We start from the raw sequence: 24,408 nt of genomic DNA, 5'->3' as shown, positions 1-24,408 counted from the left end.
AGCGACTAAGCGCTTGAGCTATGGCGCGGCCTACCGTCGATATTAACACACCTACTTCGAATTCGGTTGATCGAGTTTTCGATTATCCCCATGAAGGCAGCCCAGTCTGAGATTTTAGTGTCTTAAATTTGTCTATCTAGGGAAACTGCGATATATTGAATGGTGCTTTCTTGCGCCTTACCAACATAATTCTCATCCTTCTGACGCTGTATGACCTACGGGGCATGTGAAATCGTCATTAAAGAAACGGATATCGGAATTCTTTCATTGACTTGAAATTAAAGTTGATGTAAACAGAGCAACAGAATTTGTCACTTCGTATTTATTTGTTCGAGGTTACGTAGAAGCTTCAAATAGTTCATGACCTTTGCCGTGTTCCTTTTTTACTCGAGTGTAAACTAACTATAAATATCGTCAATTGAAAGTGAAAATTGAAACCTGGCTGGAATCCATGACGCACAGTGTGGCAACAAGGCACAAGTCGACAGCTATTTCATATATATACAGCAGGCCTATACATCTCTTTGCTGCTTGACAAGGCATGAACACTTTGGCGTCTGTGTACTTAAAGCACTGACTAACTACATGGAGCTGAGCCCTTCTTGAGAAGCCGCCAATTTTGCAGCTATTCAAGAATTTTCCAACGCTATATGGAGCAGAACATTCACTACAGTGTTCACAAGAGATCTCAACTTGTGCCTGCCCTCAGCCAGATCAATCCACTCCATACAACCCCATCCTACAAGCTCTAAATTTCATTCTACATTGCTGCCAACATGAAATTACTGTGACGTAGATCCAAATTAATCTTGAATTTCATATACCCATGGTTTCGTAACCGTCGAGAATCACACCTGTGTTTATATGCTGAGAATATACTGAAGCACATGCTCCAGAAGTTGCACGTGCAAGACCATGTATGTCCGTGAAGATTGCGACCATTGGTGAGGGGGCAGTGGCCGTGTTAGAAGCACTGGAGTCCTGCTCCGAATGGACGTGGCTGATGTTGCATACTCTGCTTACCTCAAGCGTTTCGACAATATTTCTAGAACGAAATTCTCTTGTATGGGTGTGAAACTTGATCTCTGACATTAAGGGAGGAACACAGACTGAAGGTGTTTGAGAACAGGGTGTTGAGGAGAATATTTGGACCGAAGAGAGATGAAGTGACAGGAGGTTGGAGAAAACTACACAGTGAGGAGCTTTATAACTTGTACTCTTCTCCAACTATAATTAGAATGGTCAAGTCAAGGAGGATGAGGTGAGCCGGGCATGTAGCACGAATGCGGGAGAAGAGGAATGCATGTAAGATATTGGTGGGAAAGCCAGAAGGAAAGAGACCACTGGGAAGACCAAGGCGTAGGTGGGTGGACAATATTAATATGGATCTTAGAAGTATAGGATGGGATGGTATGGATTGGATTCATCTGGCTCAGGATATGGACCAGTTATTGGCTCTTGTGAACATGGTAATGAACCTTCGGGTTCCATAAAATTCTGGGAAATGCTTGAGCGGCTTCTCAAGAAGGGCTCAGTTCCATAAGACAGTAAATCTTCTTGTAACATTCGATAGGGACCATTTCACATACAAAAGGCCCCCGCCCAAAAATGAATAAAGTTTGTCTTTTAGGGGTGGGGGTATTTAAATATGCTCTCGGGATCTATAAGCAGCATAATTAGAGTGATCAAATCAAGAAGGATGATATGGGCATGACATGTAGAATGTACGGGTGAGAAGAAGAATGCATGTAAGATTTTAGTGAGAAAGCCAGTAGGACAGAGACCACTAGGTGGGGAATCTTAGAAAGATAGGAATGGGGGGGTATGGACTGGATAAATCTGGCTCAGGATAGGTACCAATTAGAGGGCTCTTGTGAACACAGTAATGAGCGAGTGGCAGTTTCTCAAGAAGGGCTGAGCTCCATGGAGTTGGTTAGTCAGTATAGAAACTATGCAGTGTTAGAGAAGACCAACAGCCCAACAGACTCCCATTTCAAGCTTCAGCTGTTAGGGTAAGACATTACTTTCAAACACAAATCAGCGATATGAAGACAGTTTCGTGAAGTCGCGGTTTTCTGAACACTACTGCGGAATTTAGGCCCCCCCCCACATTTCTGAAGAAGTGATTTTTGGCATACCGTCCATCTAGATGTGTATACGTATGAACGTGCGCCTTGCTAGATTTTCAATTTATTAGTAAGCTTTTGTTCGTATTCATTATTTAAGGGTGTACCTGTCATAGGGCGGCACCCGGTGAATATGAACACTCCAGCTTCAGAAACAGGGCCCTCGAGATGGGCCCCCGCTCAAATAAAAGAAGTGCTTGGAAGAGCTAATCGCCTACGTCCCTTTGATCCGACACGGACCGCTCAGAAAACGAAAAAATTAAGGGGGCCCACAGACAAACAGACAGCAAGTGATCTCATATACCTCCTAAAAAATTTAGGAAGGGATACAAATATATGAAAAGACGGACAGCAAGGTGATTTCATAAGCCTTCTTTTATTTGTTTCAAAATAAGGTAAGTAATCTAAAAATGGGGATTTTCTGGAAAGAGTTTAACTTTCTCAATTAAATTTCAGTAGTTAATGAAGAATGTATTTCTAAATAAAACCGTGTGAGCGATATCTTCCGGAAAATAATAGAACACGCGTTCGAAATGTTACTTCTCTCGAAAGGGGCGCTACCAGTCAGGCACACTTAGTGTTGCTCGAGAAAGCAACAAGGGCATATTCTGTACATGTGCGATACCTTTACATTTATTTTTATATCCGTGGCGCGATTCTTCATAATTTTCTTTTTGTCTCTCTCCTTTCTTTACATTTCTTGTTACTCTATTTAATTTCAGTGCCTGCTTGTAATTGGATCCCTTGCTCTCCTGAAGCACTTCGTTAAGTGGTCTGTATTGAGTTGCACTACGTTTTGACTGACTTGCGGTGTGTTTCGTCTCGTAACTGACAGTGAACACTTTCCACAGCAAGTTCTTTTAAACATTATTTCCATAACCGTTGTCCCTCTCCAGAGCTGTGTGAGAAGAAACCCGCTGCATAAAACCTGATTATTTATTGGCTATTTATAGTTTCAGACGTAAAGGAAACTGACGATTCAAAGGAAAATCTGTTTGTTTACAAGAACTCCGCAGTTTAGTGCCCCAGTGAGGATGCTGGGAGTTATGTTGGGCACTGTGGAGCGCATACTTGCGTCTGTGTCTCGAGATAAAGTCAGCATGGAGCCTATACTATTGCTGTTTCGCTATGTCCTAATCCTTGAACTACCGAGAACCTACAAATATTACGATGTACTCAACTGATCTAACAGATAACAACATCTAGAAGAGTTCTACTTGAGAATAATAGTCGCTCACCTAGCCAAGAAATTCTTCTCTGGAACGTGCAGATTCATGATTGTGTTTACAAGGGCTGCTGCAACCGCGTCCCACTCTGCTCCAGATAAATCCGGTGTAGAATACAACGTGCACAAATCTGTGACCAGTTGCTGCAGACTTCTTCAACAGCAAAACGAAGTAAATTAAGACTGTAGTCCCTTATATACCATGTACGAATAAACAGCAAGTGTGACACTCGTCACTGATAAAAAACGATACACTACACAAGGACCTAGAACACGAAAGAAACGAACATTTCTCAGTACGTCCGCACGAGCCGATCACTGTGGCCGCGCGGTCTAAGGCCCGCACAAACACCGGGATCGTGGGCTCGGATCCCGCTTGAGGCATGGATGTCTGTGTGCGTTTATTCTGTGTTTGTGCTGTCCTGTGTGTGCAGGTAGCGGCCTTGAGGCGGGCTGATCCCCCGTCCAAGGAGTCCCACCTAATGTGAAAAAGATCAAGAAACTGAAAAGCGGCCAAGATCCAACAAAAAAAGCTGTAGAGCCATAGATAGATAGATAGATAGATAGATAGATAGATAGACAGACAGACAGACAGACAGACAGACAGATAGATAGATAGATGTTCGTACAATTATGTATATGAATTCATGTAGATGTAAATGTAAAATGTCCCTGTGTTTAGCTAATTGAACACTACGCCATGAAGGCATATAGGGGAGTGGATGTATACAGGGCAGATCCGCGTATTCTTAATGTGTCAGTAAACACTAAATGAAGTAAATATTCTTAATGTATCAGTAATCACAACAATTATATAATAAACAAATCAATATTACTGTATTAGCACCCGTTTACTGTGTAGAAGTATTGATACAGGTTTCGACACTGTCGGGTCATCATCAGGCAATTATTACACGAATGTCACTCCTTATTGCGCTATTTGCCGATATGGGTCCAGATTGGTGATTTATAAATGTTTGTTCTGTTTTTATTATAACTTTAGCTGCTAATTAAAAAAGTCGCTTAAAAATAAAATAAAATCCAATTAGCACAAAGCATACAATTTACAATTATCCCGATTATCTCTCTGGGTAATGGCGTATATCGTAAAGCATATTATGGTTAGCTTCACACTCCGGCCGCTTTACCCCGCGGAGATCTCCGCCGGTACCCATTGAATATGAGACGGTCCCCAGACCCGGTGTGGACGCTGTAGAGAAGAGACAAATCTTGCTTCTGCCGGCATTCGAACCCGGCCGTATAGCCCGTAGCCTCTCGCTATTCCGGCATTTCGTTAATTTTTTGCCCCCGAATTCAGCAGTTGTTATACGAGCATTTACTATAATGGGAGCGGATATTTTTAGTTGGGTACAGTAATATTCGTACAGTGACTTTTCAAATGAAATGTAGAAATGGTAACGCTGAGAGCCGGCGCAAGCCGCTTCCTGCTGGTGCAAGGCGCCGTCTGCCGCAGTTGCTATATCCCAGCTGTCGGCTATGATTAATTGGGGGCTGCATCACCTGAGAGTTAGAAACACTTCACGTCGTATCTAATCACAGTGATTCAATTGTTACACATTACAAAGTGACAACAAAATGAGGAGATTATGTCTGTCTGTATATTTCAGTTCCCGAGCCATTCATCTGATTTGGCTGAGAACAATTATTGCGAACGTATTATTGCAATAAATTTATAATTAGTTACGTATATATTCCGTGTACACGAATCAAGTACACTACATACTTAGCCATGAAACTGAAGGAAGACTGACTATGGGTGTGTAACGTTTGGAAAAAATAAATTTAAAGAAGTTAATCCTATCCCACGTTAATCCCAACTCCAAGAAATCCGAACTGGCTTAGAGTACCAACACACCTCCCTCAAAAAAGAAAAGAAAATCGACACTTCCAAAAATTGCAAATTTATTTTAATATTTTTTTAATTGTTTCATTTTGGTCCGTTACACTATTATACATAAAATCAATACAAAGTCCGTCGAGTGTAATAATTTTAATAATTTTAAGTTCTTGCAGTACAAATGAAATCTTGTGAAACATGGTCCTGCCTCTCCAGGCGATGAAAGATGCGATCTGGCTTGCCCCGAGACCGGAGTATAGTCGAAAGTCCGTGGGTTCCGGTCTCCTGTGTTAATATATTAAATGTATGTAAAAAAAATAAATACACGTAATCCTATATACTTGTAAAATGTAATTTTTCACTTAGAATCCAATAATCCGAGCGATTAGATAGTATGAACATATCCCTGCTTTAATTACCTCGGATTATCTGGGCTACACTCTTGTAATTTCTTAGCTGTAGTGATTAGGGACTGGTAATTCTTTGTGGGACTCGTGGCGGACAATGTGGTACTGGAGCAGGGTTTTATTCGAGTCACTTCAGGCTTTCCCTATTAATCACTATTTCACCATTGCTTTCGTACTCATTTATTACCGTCTCCTGAAGTATAGAGTGGCCCATACTGAATCTAGTGACTTTCCAGTTCGTTGCGGCTGATGCGCTACTGCTCAGTGTGAACCTGCGCCAGGAATTGAAATCGCTGAATTCTTAAAATTGTCACGTGAGCTTCTTCCTAGGTTCCACTGTGATCTCAGCCATTCCCTTCTTTTAAACAACGTCTTGAACAGTCTGACAAATTCTCTATATGTAGATAGATAATTGCCGGTCACGGTAGCCGAGCGGTCTAAGGCATGTACTGTCTTCGATCGCTTTGAAACCGGGATCGTGGGTTCGAATCCCACTCAGAGCATGGATGTTTAGTTTGTGTGTCTGCGTTTTTCTGTGTTTGTGTACAGGTAGAGGCCTTGCGACGAGCTGATCACCCTCCCATGGAGTCCTACCGAATGTGTAAGATCTAGAAAAAAACCGAAGTGAAGGGAGAAGTTCATGGAGGTAGGCCTAAGCCCACTGGGGCTGTAGTGCAAAGGGGAAAAAAAGATAGATAATTACTCGTATGTTTTAATTTACCTGCTACTTGTCTGTAGATCCAGCATTCACCCCCACACAAGGAAATAATCTCAGTAATCATAACTAACTAACTAACTAACGAACCAATTGCATGGAAAGGAACCCTTCTTGAGAAGCCGCCGGTCGCTTAACTACTCAAGAATTTCCAAATATTTTAAGGAACCCGAAAGTTCTTTACTGTCTTCACAAGAGTCCGCTACTGGTCTCTGTCCTGAACCAGATCAATCCAGTCAATACCACCACCTCCTATCTCATACTGAGATCCATCTTAATATTATTTTCTCACCTCCGTCTAGGTCTTCCTAGTGGTCTCTTTCCTTCCGGTTTTCCCAACAAAACCTCTCGTCTTCCCCATTCGTGCTTCATGCCCTGGCCATCTCATCCTCCTTGACCTCATCATTCTAATTATATATGGCAAAGAATGCAACTAATGACGTTCCTCATTATGCAGTTTTCTCCTCAGCACCCTGTTCTCAAACACCTTTAGTCTATGTTCCTCTCTTAATATTAGAGACCAAGTGTGACACCCAAAGAGAACCATAGGCAAAATTATAGTTTTGTATATCATGTTACGTTTTTGGACAGCAGACTAGAATACAAAAGGCTATAGGCTGAATGGTAGGAAGCATTGCTAGAGTTCAGCGTCCTCGTACTTTCCTCATGAATCAAACTTTGATATCATCCTGGTGTTCACAGATATTCTCCGTAATCTTATTTGTCTTTAATTCTAAACGCGCAGTGACGCGATTTCGGACATTGTGTAGATTGCCACGAGACAACGCGTCTCCCACTCGTGGCTGAGCGCCTAACATTCCTGCTTCGAATCCTGGACGACAAAGTTCACAGGACGGTTACCCTCATCCAAGATGTTTCTTGTAGTTTCTCTGCAACCCCGCTGTGCAAATACTCGGACAATTTGATTTGTCTCATTCTGGTCCGTCACACTAACAATCACAAAATAGATAACTTACAGTCCAGTGCGACACACAAGTTCACCGCACTTCGGTCTTCACTCGCCTTACATGTTTCGATTCAACAGGAACATCTTCAGAGGCGCACCAGTACGAGCAGGAAACACTGTCACATAAGATTTGACGTTATGTACTAAGGTGCTCACTGTATCACAATTTGCCCTTTGCCCTTGTGATACAGTGAGCATTATTTATAACCTTAGTGCATAACGTCATCTTATGTGACAGTGTTTCCTGCTCGTACTGGTGCGCCTCTGAAGATGATGCTGTTGAATCGAAACATGTAAGGCAAGTGAAGACCAAAAAGTGGTTAACTTGTGTGTCGCACTGGACTGTAAGTTATATATTTTGTGACTCGGACAATGCTTTACAGTATACCACGGCCACTTCTTCTAACATCCTTCCAAATTCTTGAGCCAAAATTACCGCCCCACTTGCCGTGACCTGACCTATACCAATATGCTAAGAATAATAGCATTGATCTATGATAAGGTTCTACTTCCGGTTATTCAAAATGCGAGCCCGTCTTGCACGAAACTTTCCTCTGAATGCAGTTTACTCTTTGAAACCCGTCGCCATAGCACAGTGAAAGCAACAGCCATTCTTTAGTGTATCGATTTGTTTGCTCCTGAATAGAGCCTACACGCTACACACAACGTGTGAGTTCCGGCAATGGAAAATGGAAATAAAAAAAAACATGGAACGAATCGGGGAATAAAGAAATATATTTCAATACAAATTTATTCTGACACGCAAGTATTATCCGGCAATAAAGCTGTAGAACAATGTTATTGTAAAGCACAGACTATTCTCTTGCCAGCGAAGGAAAATGGCTCGCTAGAAGAAAATAAAAAACCAGAAACTATTTGCCAAAAGGGGCTCTGCAATGTTTAACAATCCCGCCGCCCTTTTTCAATTTACATCAAGTCCAGGACTACTGATATCAATATTTAATTTATTTATATCCTTTCCTCGCAGCAAACGTGAATTTTATGCATTAGCATTTCGATTTACAAATGACAAATGCTAATATGACTCACTTGCCATGCGGACTTCGTACAAGTGATTGGCTTATTCTTAGATTTTTTTTTCGCTTGGCATTACAGCCCCAGTGGGCCTAGGCCTACCTCCATGAACTTCTCCGTTCACTTCGGTTTTTCTAGATCTTACACATTCGGCAGGACTCCTTGGGCGGGTGATCAGCTCGTCGCAAGGCCTCTACCTGTACACAAACACAAAAAAAACGCACACAAACATCCATGCCCTGAGTGGGATTCGAACTCACGATCCCGGCTTCCGAGCGAGCGAAGACAGTACATGCCTTAGACCGCTCGGCTACCTTGACTGGCAATTCTTAGATTATGTAACGAAATTGTTTTAACTGCATAGGTTATGTAGCGTCTGTGGGATGAACAGTACATGGCGAAGGATAGGGAACAGTGTTGCCATGCTCTGAAGACAGCCATAAAATAGAATTCGAGGTAAGAGGAAACCAGGTCTGAATTCGAAAGGATTCCGCGATACAACTTTAGACAGCTCGCTCGGTTTACATTATTTAAATGTACCGTCAAGGGAAGTCATTTCCTTCCGTCTGTGTGTCAGTTCGCTACATATTCTAAGCCAATTAACGGATGAGATCTCAACTGGAGATTGTCGGCTTTATTCATGCTCGCCCTGTTTGGTCTCCTCTAACCTCACTTTCAGACGATGTTGCAAACTGAGCTGTATCGAAATCTTCCAAAACGACTTACTGTAAAGATGGGCAGGCTATTGTAACTTTATGTTAAACAGATTCTTTGATATGGTTTGTACTTTACTGACTGCACGGAGCAGAGTCTTCTCGAGAAACCAGTAGTCGCTCAGCTAGTCAATAACTTTCCGTTCTATATATGAACGTAAACGCACAGGGTTCAAGAGACGCACCGAACTCTTAGCTGAATCTGCTACGGGGAGTGAGGGGAGCGGTTGCCCCGGAACCCACACAAAACAAACAAATCCACAGCTTCTACTGAGACAGCTGCTTCTGTAAATTCGAGAAACTTTAGTTTGTATCGTTAGATATTGTGAGATATAAACAAGAAAAAAGAGAATTGTCATTACCTAAAATTGTTGAGGCCCTAGGTCCCCACAACTACAAATTCCGTTCTGGGCGAGTGTTCCGCCACCCCCACGCTCAACAGCAAGGCCGTAGGACCATGCCGTTATGAGTAGAACCCCACTTATATTGTACATGGCGCGTAACTCGTTAAAAGAAAAGTAGAGGGTGCCTCCATGAAGTACAACACCAGTAGGGATTATTGAGTGTCGTTGGTCGTGGGTCTCAAGGGGTTAAACGCCAAGATAAAATGAGTGGGCGTAAACCGTCAGTCGTAAAGTAAATTTCACTTGGATTTTGATTGAAAGATAGAATAGAGGGAGTCTCTTGAGGAGGCAGTCCACGATGTTGGAGGAGCGAAGGCATGGTGTGTCGTATAGTGGTTTGTGAGTTGCGCAATAAATTCGGGCATCAACCCCAAACCCGTCTATAAGTCACGCTCACTCTCATACACTTGACAATGATAATATAACGGGGTTTACATCTCAAGAGATTTTGCACGAGTGGCCCTTTGGCTTTTACATAATTTTTAGGAGCAGACATTGCAGTTTAAGGAAAACTTCATGAAGAAACTCAGAAGTATTTCTCTGTAACAAAACATCTTGATAAAGTCTGGGCTTAATGTCAGTATCAGAAGTGCAGCATTCCTGTTTTCAAATCTGCGTTCAAATTTCGCTCAGTAGATCGGCTATCTTGATTAAAGATTTCCGTGGTCTTCCTCAGTCCTTCAAGGAAAATTAGGCCAAGATGGCTGCTGCGACCATCCTTTCTATCTATTTATGTATGTATGTATGTATGTATGTATCTATCTATGTATCTATCTACCTATCTATCTATCTATCTATCTATCTATCTATCTATCTATCTATGTATCTATGTATCTATGTATCTATCTACCTACCTATTTATCTATGTATCTATCTATTTATGTATGTGTCTATCTAGCTTTCTATCTATGTATCTATGGTCCTACAGTCCTGTGTTGGACGTTGAGCCCTTCTTCAGTTTCTCGATCTTTAATACAGTAGGCAGGACTCCTCGGACGGGGGATCAGCCAGTCGCCAGGCCGCTACCTGAACACAGGACAACACAAACACAGAATAAACGCACACAGGTGGGATCCGAGCCCACGATCCCGGTGTTTGAACGGGACTTAGCTGCCTCTGTGATCGGTTGTTTCCAGCTGATTATCCACTGGTCACATTTTCTTTAGGTGATATATTAGCCTAATTTTATAAATTGAAAACATCGTCAAATAAACGAAGACTAAACAAACAATAAATAAGCGTGTAAATAAATAAATAGACCATGATGATGTCCATTATCCTGTTCTTCATCTTTCGATGTGAACACACGCCACTTTGGGAGCGTGACCTACTAATCCGTGCAGAGCAGCAAGGCGAATGGCTTTGTCACTGTGCAGGTTCGCACGCGATGTCTGAGGTAGCGCCAAAGTTTGTTACGTGTACACACTCCTCTCCCACCCTCAATTGCCAACTCACGAATCTCACCGGAACACTCACCATTATGCCATGTATTGCAGATTTGTGGGGGTAAGGGCAGCGATTATATGGATAGATCCATATCCGCATCATGGCATTTAAGCCACGTCTGATCGAAGACGGACGGTGTCGTACATCACGAAAACATCAGGAGCTTTAAGGAAAGTTAGTTCTCATTTGTGCCTGGCCGTAAATGTTTCTCTGCAGAAAATGTGACTCTGTAGTCTACACACAGAATGTCCTTATGAATGTAAATTTAGTGCGGGCACTCTGTAACGTAATTGGTTGAGGCACTATGCTACAAGCCGGAAGGTTGCGGGTTCGATTCTCGATGAGGTCAATGGATATTTCAGCCGCACTATGGCCCTGGGGTCGGTAGAAATGAGTACCAAGAATCTTCCTGGGGGTAAAGTACGGCCGGCGTTTAAGGCTGACAACCTCATAGCTATCTGTGAGCCGACTGTCTAGAAAATATAGGAGCCTCGACGTCTCGCAATCCTATGGACCTCTACGGCTTGTTACAGAGATACCTTTACCCTTTTTACCATTATCTAAATTTAGTATGACCATAAAATACGTATACTCATATATTCCATTTGATTAAACGAAAGTCGATATAAACTACTTGCCACTGTGGGTTGGTTTGTTATTAAGGACGCCGTCAGTAACGAGACTCTAGAGCGTTCATGATTAGATGATTAATGAATATGGAGCACTTGGTGGAATGAGAACTGACAGAAGAACAGGAAGTACTATGACAAACTCGCCTCAGTGACGCTTTGTTAAGCACAAAACCGACATGCGTCTGAACGGCGGCACAGCCTGTCACTTCGTCATCTCGAGGATGCGTGGGAAGAACTTCCAAAGTGGCCGTTGTGGTCTATTTCAAGGCATTGTCTCAGCATTCGCCTAGAGAGATCGAGAGACAGCGTGCAGGAAAATATGAAATTCAACTGAGATTTGAAACGTGAACTTTACAGCTGTATCATTCCATGGTATTAGTCAAAATTATAGTATCTAAAAGTAAAATATTAGCTCCATACAACACAGATCTTTCTGGGAATGTGTCAGACTCTCACAGGGTCAAGAGACTCCCAGATTTTTTTGGAACCAGAAGGTTCATTGCCATGTTTTTAAGAGCCCATCTTGTCCCTATCGTGCGCCACATAAATAAAGTCCATAACAACGAATCATATTTCTCGAAGTTTCATTTTAATACCATCCTCCAACCTATGTCTTGGTCTTCCTACTGGTCTCTTTCTTTCTGGCTTTGCTACCAAAATCCCGTATGAATTTCTCTTTTCTCATGCATGTTACATGTCCTACCCATCTCATCGTCGTTGACGTTTTTATTCTCTTTCTATTTGGGGAGGAGTACAATTTATAGAGCTCCGCGTTATGTAATTTTCTTCAACCCAAATACTTCCCATATTAATTGGATTGATAGTACGCTCCTCTCCAGCACAGCGACTGCAGCTAAGTTAACTGCAAACTCACATCCTGCAGCTCTGCTGGCACGCGAGCCTACGTGTTACCTTTCAAAGAGATGACAGCCAGACGGATCGAAGCATCATATCTAAGTTCAACAAAAATACGCCAAGCGATGTTCCCATAATTTCGTACTGGGTGAGATTGTCAATTCATAAGATGATTCTTTTAACACTGCATGATCTAATTTACTTCTCAATTGTTTAATTTATTATTATCTTACAAATACCCCCCCCATTGATTTACAACTTTTATTAGCTAGAAAATGTATAATATGTATAATTAAGTACACGGCCTTCAGCATAAATAAGAAGGTATACCATTTTAGATGATAATAAGTAACCTGAGTTTTGTATACGGTTATAGCACTAGGTAAAATAAGGCAGCTTAAGTGATGTGAACGGCCCCTGACGATGAACTGCAGGGAGTTGTGAACATGTCTGGTTAATCTGATCACTATGAACAACTGAGGGCCGGTCACGGTAGCCGAGCGGTCTAAGGCGTGCACTGTCTCCGCTCGCTCGGAAGCCGGGATCGTGGGTTCGAATCCCACTCAGGGCATGGATGTTTAGTTTGTGTGTGTGCGTTTTTCTGTGTTTGTGTACAGGTAGAGGCCTTGCGACGAGCTGATCACCCGCCCAAGGAGTCCTACCGTATGTGTAAGATCTAGAAAAACCGAAGTGAACGGAGAAGTTCATGGAGGTAGGCCTAGGCCTACTGGGGCTGTAGTGCCAGGGAAACATGAACAACTGAGTGCATTATGATGGTAAAGAAGAAGCGATATTCCGTGCATGATAATATAGTGGCATGGTTCCGAATGTCAAGTGTTTTGTGACAACTTTAAATTTCCCACGGACACCGAAAACTTTTTCCGAGGCCTTCCAAGTGCCAGCTGGAATACGATCGGTGACCCTCGGCCCAGACTACAGTCAGCAGCTTAATGGCATACGGAAATAATTGTGCATCGACTATCGCCTACCAATCTCGCCAACAACTGGAAACTGCTCTATGGTCTAATCACTTTCGAGTAAACAGACAATGCACCTTCTGCTGTAGGCCTGATTACAATGGTTGACTGGAAATGCTAAGCACCTGCATCGCCTGCTATAATTGTCATTGTTATGCATTAAGCTCTTAGCCTGTTACGGATACAAAAAGAAAAAACAAGCAAAAACAAATTCCGTGGCTTTTAGTCTGCAAACGAACTATGCTGACCGAGCGACCGCCTCTTGTCGGCGAAGTTAGTGCCAACTTTTAGTGGATAGAGGGTGCCGCGTGGTTAGCGCAACGGATCCCCCCAGTCGTTAATCTCGGTTTTCTATACCGGAGCTGCTGTTTCCTTGAAATAACTCCTCATTTATCCTCACGGCGCTAAGCGGGCCCCGTTCCAGACCCACTACTTCTCAGAAAATCTGGTAGCGCCGGGAATCGAACCCGGGACCTCTGGATCTGTAGGCAGGAACTCTTGGCCTGTTCCGGATACAAGGGCTAAAATTCTTCTTTATTTTTAAGATGTTCCTGGTATCTTCTACCCTGCAGTTTAAGCTTTTAAATGTTCAAAAATACGTTCCTGAGCATCTCAAGCGCAGGAAAAACGTTCTGAACACAAGTTGTTCATTTCGAGAAAATTATCCCGTAACTCGAGAAATGTTGGACAAATCTCGCCCATTTCATCATCCTCTAAAGCAATTTTGTGATCATATTTGTTGAGGAGTGTCCCTATTCATCATGAAGCATCTACTCGCAATTGTGTCATTAAGTCCGTGTTTCTGTTTCATTTCCTTTTAGAGCAAAATATTGTCCCCCGTTCACATTTCAACTTGAAAGCAAACACTCCTCCTGTTTCCCCAGAGCAATTAGTCACGTGTTACAGCACTTTTAATGTCAAGCAGGCTAATACGTAATATTGGCGCGTGTTCAACAAAGCAGATTGCGTGTTAGATACAGCAAACTTTTGCTAAAAAGTTAGTACGTCGATACTGCGGACTCAGCTGTTTTGTGCATGTGCTTGCGTGATGACGCCACGGAACCTACTCAGAGGTTTGCCTAACTGTGCAAACACTGACCTCATATACTATATAATGAGGCCAGGAGACTAATTAGTGGCAGTTCTTCCGAATCCAGAGCATTAAACACAACGCTACAAATAAAGAGTGGATTACAAATGCGAAAATCTGCCATGATTCTCTAAAATACAACTCCGTGCTTCTGTAATTAAGTTCTACTTAAAAAATTGTTCTACAAATTGACTTGACATAATTATACACACCCGTACGTAAGAGACTTTCATATGCATCTGAGATTTCCATGTGAAAAATCGCTGACTAGAAAATCCAAAACGTTATCTGTAACAGTTACACGGCAAACAAGTTATCACTTCATCTGACCAGACTATACAAACACGCGGGTGTACATATATACACGAGCGCTCACAAAAACATACGGAGAGCCGCGATATCGCAGTCGGTATACTGACTGGACAACCGAGGGGTCGGAGTTCGAGTCCCGGTAGGGTCAAGAATTTTCTGTACGTAGTCCAGGCCGACTCTTGGGCCCACCCAGCCTCAAGCAGCCGGAGCGTGAAGTTGACCACCTCCAACTAGTGCCGAGATCAAGAAAATCTGGATCTATACATCTGCTCCTCCATACTCGTATGTCTTCATGGCGTTTAGCACAGGACAACTTTACCTTTATAAGTCCTATATGTCGACAGTTAAATATACACATATATACGTGCTGGCATATTTATCGTTGATATTATGGAAGTGATAGTTCATATCGAAATCTAAAGAAACTAGTTCACACCAACACATGCATCCTGCATTGAATACACTATTTTAAAACAGAATTTTATCTTAATGGTAAACTTTCATATTTTATCCACAATTCATTGAGATGTGGTAATCTGTGCTCTCAAGCTTCGCAAACCGATGTATCTCAGTTGGCGTGTTGCTACTTTAATCCGTGCTCTGCGAATCCAAATGCGTCTAATGATATACGAGTAGTAGACAGAGTACAGTGACAGCAAAGCTATTCGCCAGCCTGTGTTGTCGTTTCGTTGGTCTCTGGTTGATCTGTTCTGTTATTTCTTTGTTGTGTTGTTACTCCTCATCCTTCACGTAATATTCGTTACATCTTGCTGCGCACTTACAGAATAGCAATTCTGAGTCCTAATATTATATCTGATCTCGATCTTTTCCTTTACCTTAGTTTTTAACATATCAAATACTTCTATGAAATGTAATTCATATTATAATTTTCTTTAAAAAAGCATAATAAACAATGCAAGACAATATGAGTCACTTCATATTTCAATGGTCACATACATATACATAATCTAGATACATCACTTCTTTTATTAACTGTTCCTAAACATTCTTAATCCGTTAGATCTTTCTATGAATCGTAATGAAATACACAGAAGAAAATGAAGAAGAAGAAGAAGAACTAAAGCACACAGAAGTGTGGAGAATACGGACATAATGTATACGTACATACATAACCATATAGTCCGAAATAAGCATGTACTTTATACAGGCACACGACTTTGATAGAGCATGATACACCTATTGAGCTACATATAGTTTATCGCCATGTGCAACGATTGAAAGACACTCTTGTAAGCCACTAGCACAGATGAACTTCACAATAAAGAGTGATGTTTACGCAGTAAGGTTCCTGGCTTGTGTTCGGGAGGTTTCCGGTTCGATTCTTTGCCGGAATATCGATTATTCTGCGGTTTTCTCAGTCCCTTCAGGAAAATGCTGGGATAATACGTACCTCAACTACGCAACGACTGTGTCCTTCCATATCCTTTCCAATTCATTCTTCCATTCGACGCTATACAGTCTGAGCTACTGACATCGGCGTCAAATAGACCAGAAGTAAAACTTAGTAATTTACGTGGTCTAGATGAAGGGCGACAAACAGGGTTCCACAGCAAGAATTTCATTATCAGAAGAATAAAATCACTTAAACATAGAACTACAGATAATTTGTAGTGGACAAACCCTAGGAAAAGCTTAAAACAAATCTTAATTAACTCACCAGTAGAAGTACGAGTAACACACGAAGCAGCAGTCACGTCCGCTCCCTGCCGCTGTTCACACTACCGTCACACCGAGGCGTTACAAATAGATTTGAGCGCTCGCAAAATACTGCCTGAAAGCCACCACCAACAAACGCAAATAACTCGCTGCTCTTGCAGCACATACTTGTTCCCTAATGGAAAGTGCGAAAAGTTTGCAGTGGAACACAGAAATATAACTGTTATATGTGAAGTGCGCTTGCGCCCATATGGACAGTCTTAAGATGTAGGATGTGGCGCCTGCATATTTACTGGCAGCCAGGCAGCCTACGTCGCGTGCGCCACCGTGATGAGTAACACAAGAGCTTCTCAGACCGTTTGTAACATGTTCACTGTGAACGTAATTCTTGTTCCTATTCGTTTATTTGGTTGCCTTTGCAAACTCATTTACTTAGAATCAAGGTAGCTTCGTCACACGTGCTAAAAACTGGGTGATAGAATTACACTTTGAAAAGAGTAATATTGGAATTATAAACAATTCGCTGCTAGCGGATCCCCGACGGTTCAACACCACTTACGATTATACCAAAGTCCACCACCGAACACGACACAAAGCTATTGCAATCCAAACATTTTTCGTCACGAACGATTACCATGAGACCATTCCAAGTGATGATGTTAAGAGATCTTACCCTATTCTGATTGTACAGGTATATGAACTTCTTCTTTCTGTTGTCCAAGCTACATTTTCATTCTGCCCATCATAATTTTCTTGATTTAACTGTCTTGAAGAGTCTAAGTAAGCTGTGTTTTTGTGATTTATTTCACGAGCCTGTCAGTGGCCCAGACTACATAGCTTCGATTAGTGATTAATGAACTAGAAGGGATGTGAAAGGAAGAAATCGTGGCTTAATTTGAGTTACTGTCCTGGAGTGAAATGTACACACCCCAAATTTCCTTATTATTTGTTCCACCTTTCTTCTGTCCATGTCACCTCGTCGCCACGAAAAAAAAAAACTATAAAATTCCGAGGTTTTTTAAACGTCGTAGAATAAATTCCTTTTCACTGCTGGTTAATGCTACCTCCCCCCAAGCTAGATGGACACAACTCATCTTCCCGCGATTGCTTATAATTCTCGTTCTCAGTTCTTGGTCACTCCAGGACTAGTTCTTCGGTAGTAATTCATGTTCCGGGGTGCACTTTAGGCATGAAAGTTGCATGGAAGATAGTAATGGAGGGAACACAGGTATCTGAGGTCGCCTTTGGGATTTTGAAAAAGAAAACTCAAAATTAAAAAGAAATGTATATATATGTGTGTATACCACGTATTAAAACCTTCTAAAATTTTCTTCCATCTTGAATACACCAGGACAAACAAAACACGTTAAACTGAAAATTTAAAGCAAATTTTCTGGCTATGTCCCTATGAACGAATTCCTAGTGGTTCCCATGGAGGCTTGTAAATATCTGTTCTATATAGAAGACAATAAATAATAGCAACAGAGGTCACTTTCATGCTCTGGCCACTTTACCCCTGAGAAGTGAGCTGCTGATATCCATCAGACAGGATATTTTATGGGACACGTGATAGCATAGTTGATTGAGGCACTATGCTACAATCTGGAAGGTCACGGGACCAAATCCAGACAAGGTGGATTTTTTTCAATTGACCTAATCCTTCCAGCCGCATTATAACCCTGGCGTTGACTCAGCCTCTAACAGAAATGAGTACCGGGAATATTCCTGGAGGTAAAGGGCGGCCAGCGTGTAAGGCTGACCTCACCACCATCTGTGAGCAGACTGTCTAGAAAATGTGGGAGCCTCAACATCTCACAATCCTATGGGCCTCCACGGCCTGTTACAGGGATACCTTTACTCACTTTACACGACATTTTATGGTCTGCAGAGCTACTTACCAAGGTCAATGAACCAACTCCACTGAACAAAGTTAATTTTAGAAGTTAAAAGCAACTCAGCTGATGAAGAAATCCCATTTCTTAAGGAACCCAAAGGCTCATTATTTTATTCACTAAAGCCTTCCACTGAGCTCAATCCTGACCCAGTTGACTCCAGACCATAACTTCACTGTTTATTTAATTTTAATATCATTCAATCCACGCCCAGCTTTACCAAATGGTATTTTCAATCGAACTTCTGAATGCATCTCTTCTGTGCTGCATGCCCACCCATCTCATTCTCCATCACTAATTCACCATAATGGTATTAGTTGAAAAATCAAGATCAAAGAGGGATGCAAACTGTGTGTATATATTCCAGTGGTTGCACAATCAAAATAACAGTCACTATTGCAATGCTTCTAAGGGATATCTCACCTCTTCCACATTTACCACTTAAGCATCATACAAATGTCACAGGTCAGTAACAAAACAACCATCATATCTCATTGGTAATAAATATGGTGTAACAATGTTTTATTGATCATTCTGAATAGTATCAACACAGGTACTTGCAAATGTAGTAAGATGCATGAACAATAATACAATTATAATAAGCTACTTTGTAACAGGTCATTATCTTACAAGAGTCTGCATTTCTGCACTGCATACAAATCAGACAACTAAAATTATTGCTGAAATACAAATACATCTGTAGGAACAATTAAATTAAGTAGAGTAGAATTTGTCAGGTGGCTAGATGTAAGTAAACAGCTTCTGTGTTAGGGCTGTTCAGGGAATCATGTTTACAGCAAACATATTCCAGTGAGATGGCAATCATAACACTTCTATTCATTAAGTTTGCAGCTCACTAAAACTGGTCATCCAATTGCAGTTCTACATATTGTGACAAGACACCTAAGAGCCAGAATAGTGGAGTCATAGAAGCACCAAGAGGTCGTCCATTGCTAGGCATCGGCATATTAAAACAGAGGGTGCTGTGGGCACCACAAGAGATTGTCTAGATAATGTGGGGCCCTCAATGTCTCATAACCCTATGGGCCTTCACGGCCTGTTACAGGGATAGCTTTACTTGCTTACTGACGAACTTGGGAGCGGAAAGCCTGTAAGAGCAGCCATAACACTTGCCATTGCTTTCAGAAGAAACTGGACAATATCCGCATCAAGGTCAAACAAGTGAACAGTGGAATAAAGCCAGTCAAACTTCAGATCAAAAATGTATAGCAACAACATGACCAGATGATTAAGCAGAATCTGCGCACGAAATGCAGGATGCATTGGGCACTGCAACGCCAAAAGAATGGGGAAGTACTTGTTTGACAACAACAGAAAGCTTGATGTCACTGCTTGCTCTTCTGTAGTGAGCATCCTCTGGATTCGAACATGCTGCACATGGAGTGGTGCTAAATTAATTAAACACAGTAATAACTTTATGTTTACCTTACCAGTAGACTGGTTCTCCCCCCGACATTACTCTTATGATAGCTGGCGTCAAGTTGGAGTGGGCCAGTCTCATCTGGTAAAGAGAATGATTAGAGGCCTTGGGGCCGAAATACCTCAACTTATTTGGGGCCTGATGCATCAGTACAATATCAAGGCTCCATTGGAGAGAATAGCTGCCGACATGGTAGGACTTTTCCCTCAGAGCGACCAAGGGAACAGACAGGAGTACCTCGTGATAGGCATGGACTATTTCACAAAGTGGCCAGATGCCTATTCTACTTTGGAGAAAGACCAAGGCCGTAACTTTGAGTCTGGCCTTATGCAGGTGCTGCAGCACCTGGGAGTAAGCAAGATGCCTGCGGTAGGACGGCACGGCTGAGCGGGATACAAAAACGGTCGAGGAAAATCTGCTATCCACAATTATGCCCGCCACATGTGAAGCTGGCCAGCGGCAGAATGAAAGTCACTACGACTTCATGGCCAGTTCCTCAGGCTTCCAGAAGGGTGACTAGCTGTACTGTCCAACCCGAACTTAACTCCAATTGTCATGGGAGGGCTATTACAATGTAGTCACCCAAATCAACGATGTGATGTACATGATTCAGTGGCATGCTACAGCAAATATGATGGTACATTTGGGCCAACTTGCGCCTTATTAGGGAGCAGCTCGAAATGAGCAGTTCAAGAGCAGTAGCTGAACAAGCACCGAGCACGTCAACACACAGACCACTGGAAAGGTTTGTAATGTGCTGTAGTTATTTGTAGACTGTGTGGAATAGTGAGTGTTGTAATTATTTGTGGCAACTTGTAATAAGCATAAAATAAAATCGATAATCATTCTAAATCCTGTGTCTAGTTGCTAACACGTGACAATATTATATCTTACTAAAGTACTGCCACTTTAGAGGTCATTAATAGTCCAAGTGTCTCCATATGCAATACATTCTATCAATGTAATTTCTTTGTGGCCATGGTGGCAGTAATGGACAGCAATGTCATCTACTTTTTTAATAATTCAATTCAGCAGTGTTCACAAAAAGCAAACAATCACACAGCTAGTCAACAAATTACTTTACTTCAAAGGGACCCAAAGGTCACATTCAGATCCTGAGCCACCTACATACAGTCCAAAAATCTCATACCCTATTTTTGTAAGATTCATTTTAATATTGCCCATCTCTCCACTGGTGTCCTAAGCGATCCTTTCATTTCAGATTTTAGAAACTATAATTTATGTACATATCATTTCCTTCATGTTCCATTCATCTCGCCCTTTCTGATCTATCACTCTATTCATATTTAAGGAGGAGTTCAAATTGCATTGCCCATTATGCAGTTTTCCACAGCCACATGCCACTTCCTCTCTGTGGGATACAAATATGTTCCTCAATCAACATTTAAAACTGGAACAAATAACAGGCATTTTATTATGATGGGTGAGTGAGAAAACAAAGAGATAAGATCTCAAAAAGTAAAACTTAAATTATTACTAGGGCTACATGACATGGATAAATGATCAGGAATGGGAATAATTAGTAGAAATCTGCTTCATGGTACTGTCACAGATTTTTCTTTTGGAGATACTCAAGAGGACCATCACAAACTCAGAAGAGGTGATAATTCAGACAAGATTAAAATAGGATGCATTCTATATACAGGTAGGCTTGGCTTTAAAAAGATTCTCATTACAAAATTTTGTTCATACTACTACAACAATGAAGTGCATCCTCAGCTTGAAATCTGAATCCCCGCTTGGAACAGATATATATACATGTGAATGAAAATGGAAGCAAAGCAATGCAACACTGCCTAGTAAGTTCACCTCATGCCCTTCTCTGGTGTGTATCTTGTATAAGACTTTGCTGTTTTCTAAACATTTTTATTGGTTTTTCGTTACCATCATCAAGAATAGAAGCAAAGAAATGTAACAGTGGCCAGTCAATTCACCTCATGCCCTTCTCTGGCATGTATCTTGTATAAGGTTTTCCAATTTTTGAAACTTTTTCTTGGTTTTTCAACACCACCTATAATAACTGGGCCTTTTTCATACATTACGATCCCATGGATAATCAAACTGGCCCCCCCCCCATCCCTTCAACGGTCAACCTCACCCCTTTCTTCATTCTGGGTGGTAATTAGAATTCAGTCAATTGGCATTCTTAGGACATGTTCATAACAGTTTTGTTGACATCCATTTAATTTTTAATTCAGATCAACTATATTCAGTTCCTCTCTAATATCCTCATTCCTTCTTTGGGCTGTTCTTCAATAGCCTGCTATGGGTTTCAGAAACCTCATTTCAGCAACTTCAATTTGTTGCAGCAATATTTTTAATAATAGGATCTTATCAAATACTCTGATGCTTGCATATTTCATTTACAGCAATATATATATGGGCCTCCATGGCCTGTAACTGGGATACCTTTACTTTTATATACAGGATGTTTCACGACTTTAGGGCATAACTGCAGGAGGTGATTTCCTAGGTCTTTGTGATAAAAAAAGTTCATATAAACATGTGTCTGATTTTGGATGGTTACGGAGTTATGACCGTTTAAACTCAGAATAGAAGGTAACGATTACCGACAATAAACGGAACAAGATAATAAACCAGCATAATACATGATACATTTAAAGTATGAATGTAAAGTTAACTTCGTGAAATTACCTTTAATTTGAACTGATTGGTGCTTAAAGCTGATTTTCGAAAATGTCACCGCTGGCCACAACACAGGCTGACACTCAGTTGTGAACCACGCCGGACATACCAACCCACCCCGCTCTCAAGTGTTGAGATATCGAGAACGCTCTGTCTGTAGTTGGCTAAAAATAGCGACCTGCCAGTTGACAGACGCGGTTCATATGAGGGCGTGTACGGGAATGAAAAAATGGTCATAACTCTGTAACCGTCCAAAATCGGACACATGTTTATATGGACTTCTTTGATCACAAAGACCTAGGACATCACCTCCTGCAGTTATGCCCTAAAGTCGTGAAACACCCTGTATATATATTATTGGTCATTTGAGAATATAAATCCCAATTATAACATTGTGCCCATGAGAAATAACAATTAAATTTATGAAATTTTGTTTATGAACTCTCTCCATGAAAGTAACTATTTGTAAAAACATGCACTGCCTGTACATATACAAAGCATTACTGAGGAAGAACAGAAACAAGCTGTATATGACAGACCTCGATCAAGAAACATTGTCAGTGAACCAACTCCCAGTTTTCCTTTCTTTTTCTAACTGTGGATTAAAAGAGTGGAGGAAGAGCACATATTACATAAAGAACTCTGTGGCCTGTAGTCCGCAAGCGAACTATACTGACCGAGTGACCCCCACTTGTTAGTGAAGTTAGTGCCAACTTTTGCAGATAGAGGGTGTCATGTGGTCAGCGCAATGGATCCCCACGGCCCTTAATCTCGGTTTTCTAGACTGGAAATATATTACATAAGCAATCATTAAATTTATTGCGGAACTAGTGGCTGAAGTCATGGCCAAGTAGCAGGGAACTTATAATTTTTCCAGCTTACCTTGGGATCTCATGGCATAGGTCATATAATAATCAACATTTTTACTTGCAACTTTTAAGACTGTACAGTATAATGCTTTAGCTTGTTCAGAAATATGGTGAATGTTTGTTACGAACTCTTTAATTAGTAACACAGTGGTTCCAATTACTGTAACAGTGAATGTCGCTAATGTTTGTGTTTTTGTTACAACATGAAGCTCTGTTTGTGGATGATGGTGGGTGGGCAGTGGAGGTCAGCCAGGCATCTTCCACCTCTTCATCTTTGGGGAAAATAGAACTGGCAGGGGGAGTGGAGAATAAACATACTGAATATTAATACCAAAAATTAAAATTATTTACATGTGTTTCAATAGTAGACCCATACCTCCAGGGCAGTCCATACAAAATCTCCTTAAATGGCTTCAGTATAAAATTTGTAAAATGAATTTCCTAGCTATCACCCCTTGGAAATAATGCAGTGGCATCTATGCCTCTGTTGCCCATGCCACCACTTTGTAGTAAATCAGAGAGAAAAAATGATGTCCAAATATAAACAAAATATAATGAGTACATCTTCTGCACGTTCAATTAATATAAGATACTCCATTTGCAGCTACAAGATTATTCAGGGTTTGTGACTGTCATGTACAGTTTTGGCACAAACATAAGAAGAGAGGCATTGCATTAAGGTGTGGATGCACTATGTTATCCGAAATATAACATCCAGCTTTTTTTCGTTGGGGGGGGGGGACACACACCTATACCGTCTTATACTTCATAAAATACAAGAGTAGAAAAATCCTGCTTGCAGAGAGATCTGCCTTCTGTGCGCACAATTAAAGTCACTTTGTGTTTACTACATTGATCTGATATCTAACAAATGGTCTGATGGATAAAATAGCAGAATGAATATACACGAGTTTGACTTTGGTAACAAAAATTATCAGTTTCATCTTTAACTATTTTCATCACAAACACACATTAAAAAAATTACTTCCACTATAATAAGATTGTTTGTAATCAACACCACCAATTTTGATTCATTTTTTACATATTTGCAATGATGAATGAAACCAAACTGCATTAGGGTAAACCAGAGCTCAGCGACT

General features: G+C 41.2%; 1 protein-coding gene across 1 annotated transcript in view; it reads right to left on the bottom strand.

The window, feature by feature from the left end:
- Window positions 1–16,636, bottom strand: part of LOC111874889 — a 102,914-nt gene extending 86,278 nt beyond the window's left edge. Inside the window, exon 1 of the mRNA XM_023870749.2 lies at window positions 16,441–16,636. The gene's annotated coding sequence lies outside the window, so the exon portion shown is untranslated. The remainder of the gene's footprint in view (window positions 1–16,440) is intronic.
- Between the last annotated feature and the right edge of the window lie 7,772 nt (window positions 16,637–24,408).

This window comes from Cryptotermes secundus, unplaced genomic scaffold (genome assembly GCF_002891405.2).
Source record: "Cryptotermes secundus unplaced genomic scaffold, Csec_1.0 scaffold510, whole genome shotgun sequence".
Classification (NCBI taxonomy): Eukaryota; Metazoa; Arthropoda; class Insecta; order Blattodea; family Kalotermitidae; genus Cryptotermes; species Cryptotermes secundus.
The sequence above is the reverse complement of the archived record's forward strand: the minus strand, read 5'-3'. Positions and strand labels throughout refer to the sequence as shown.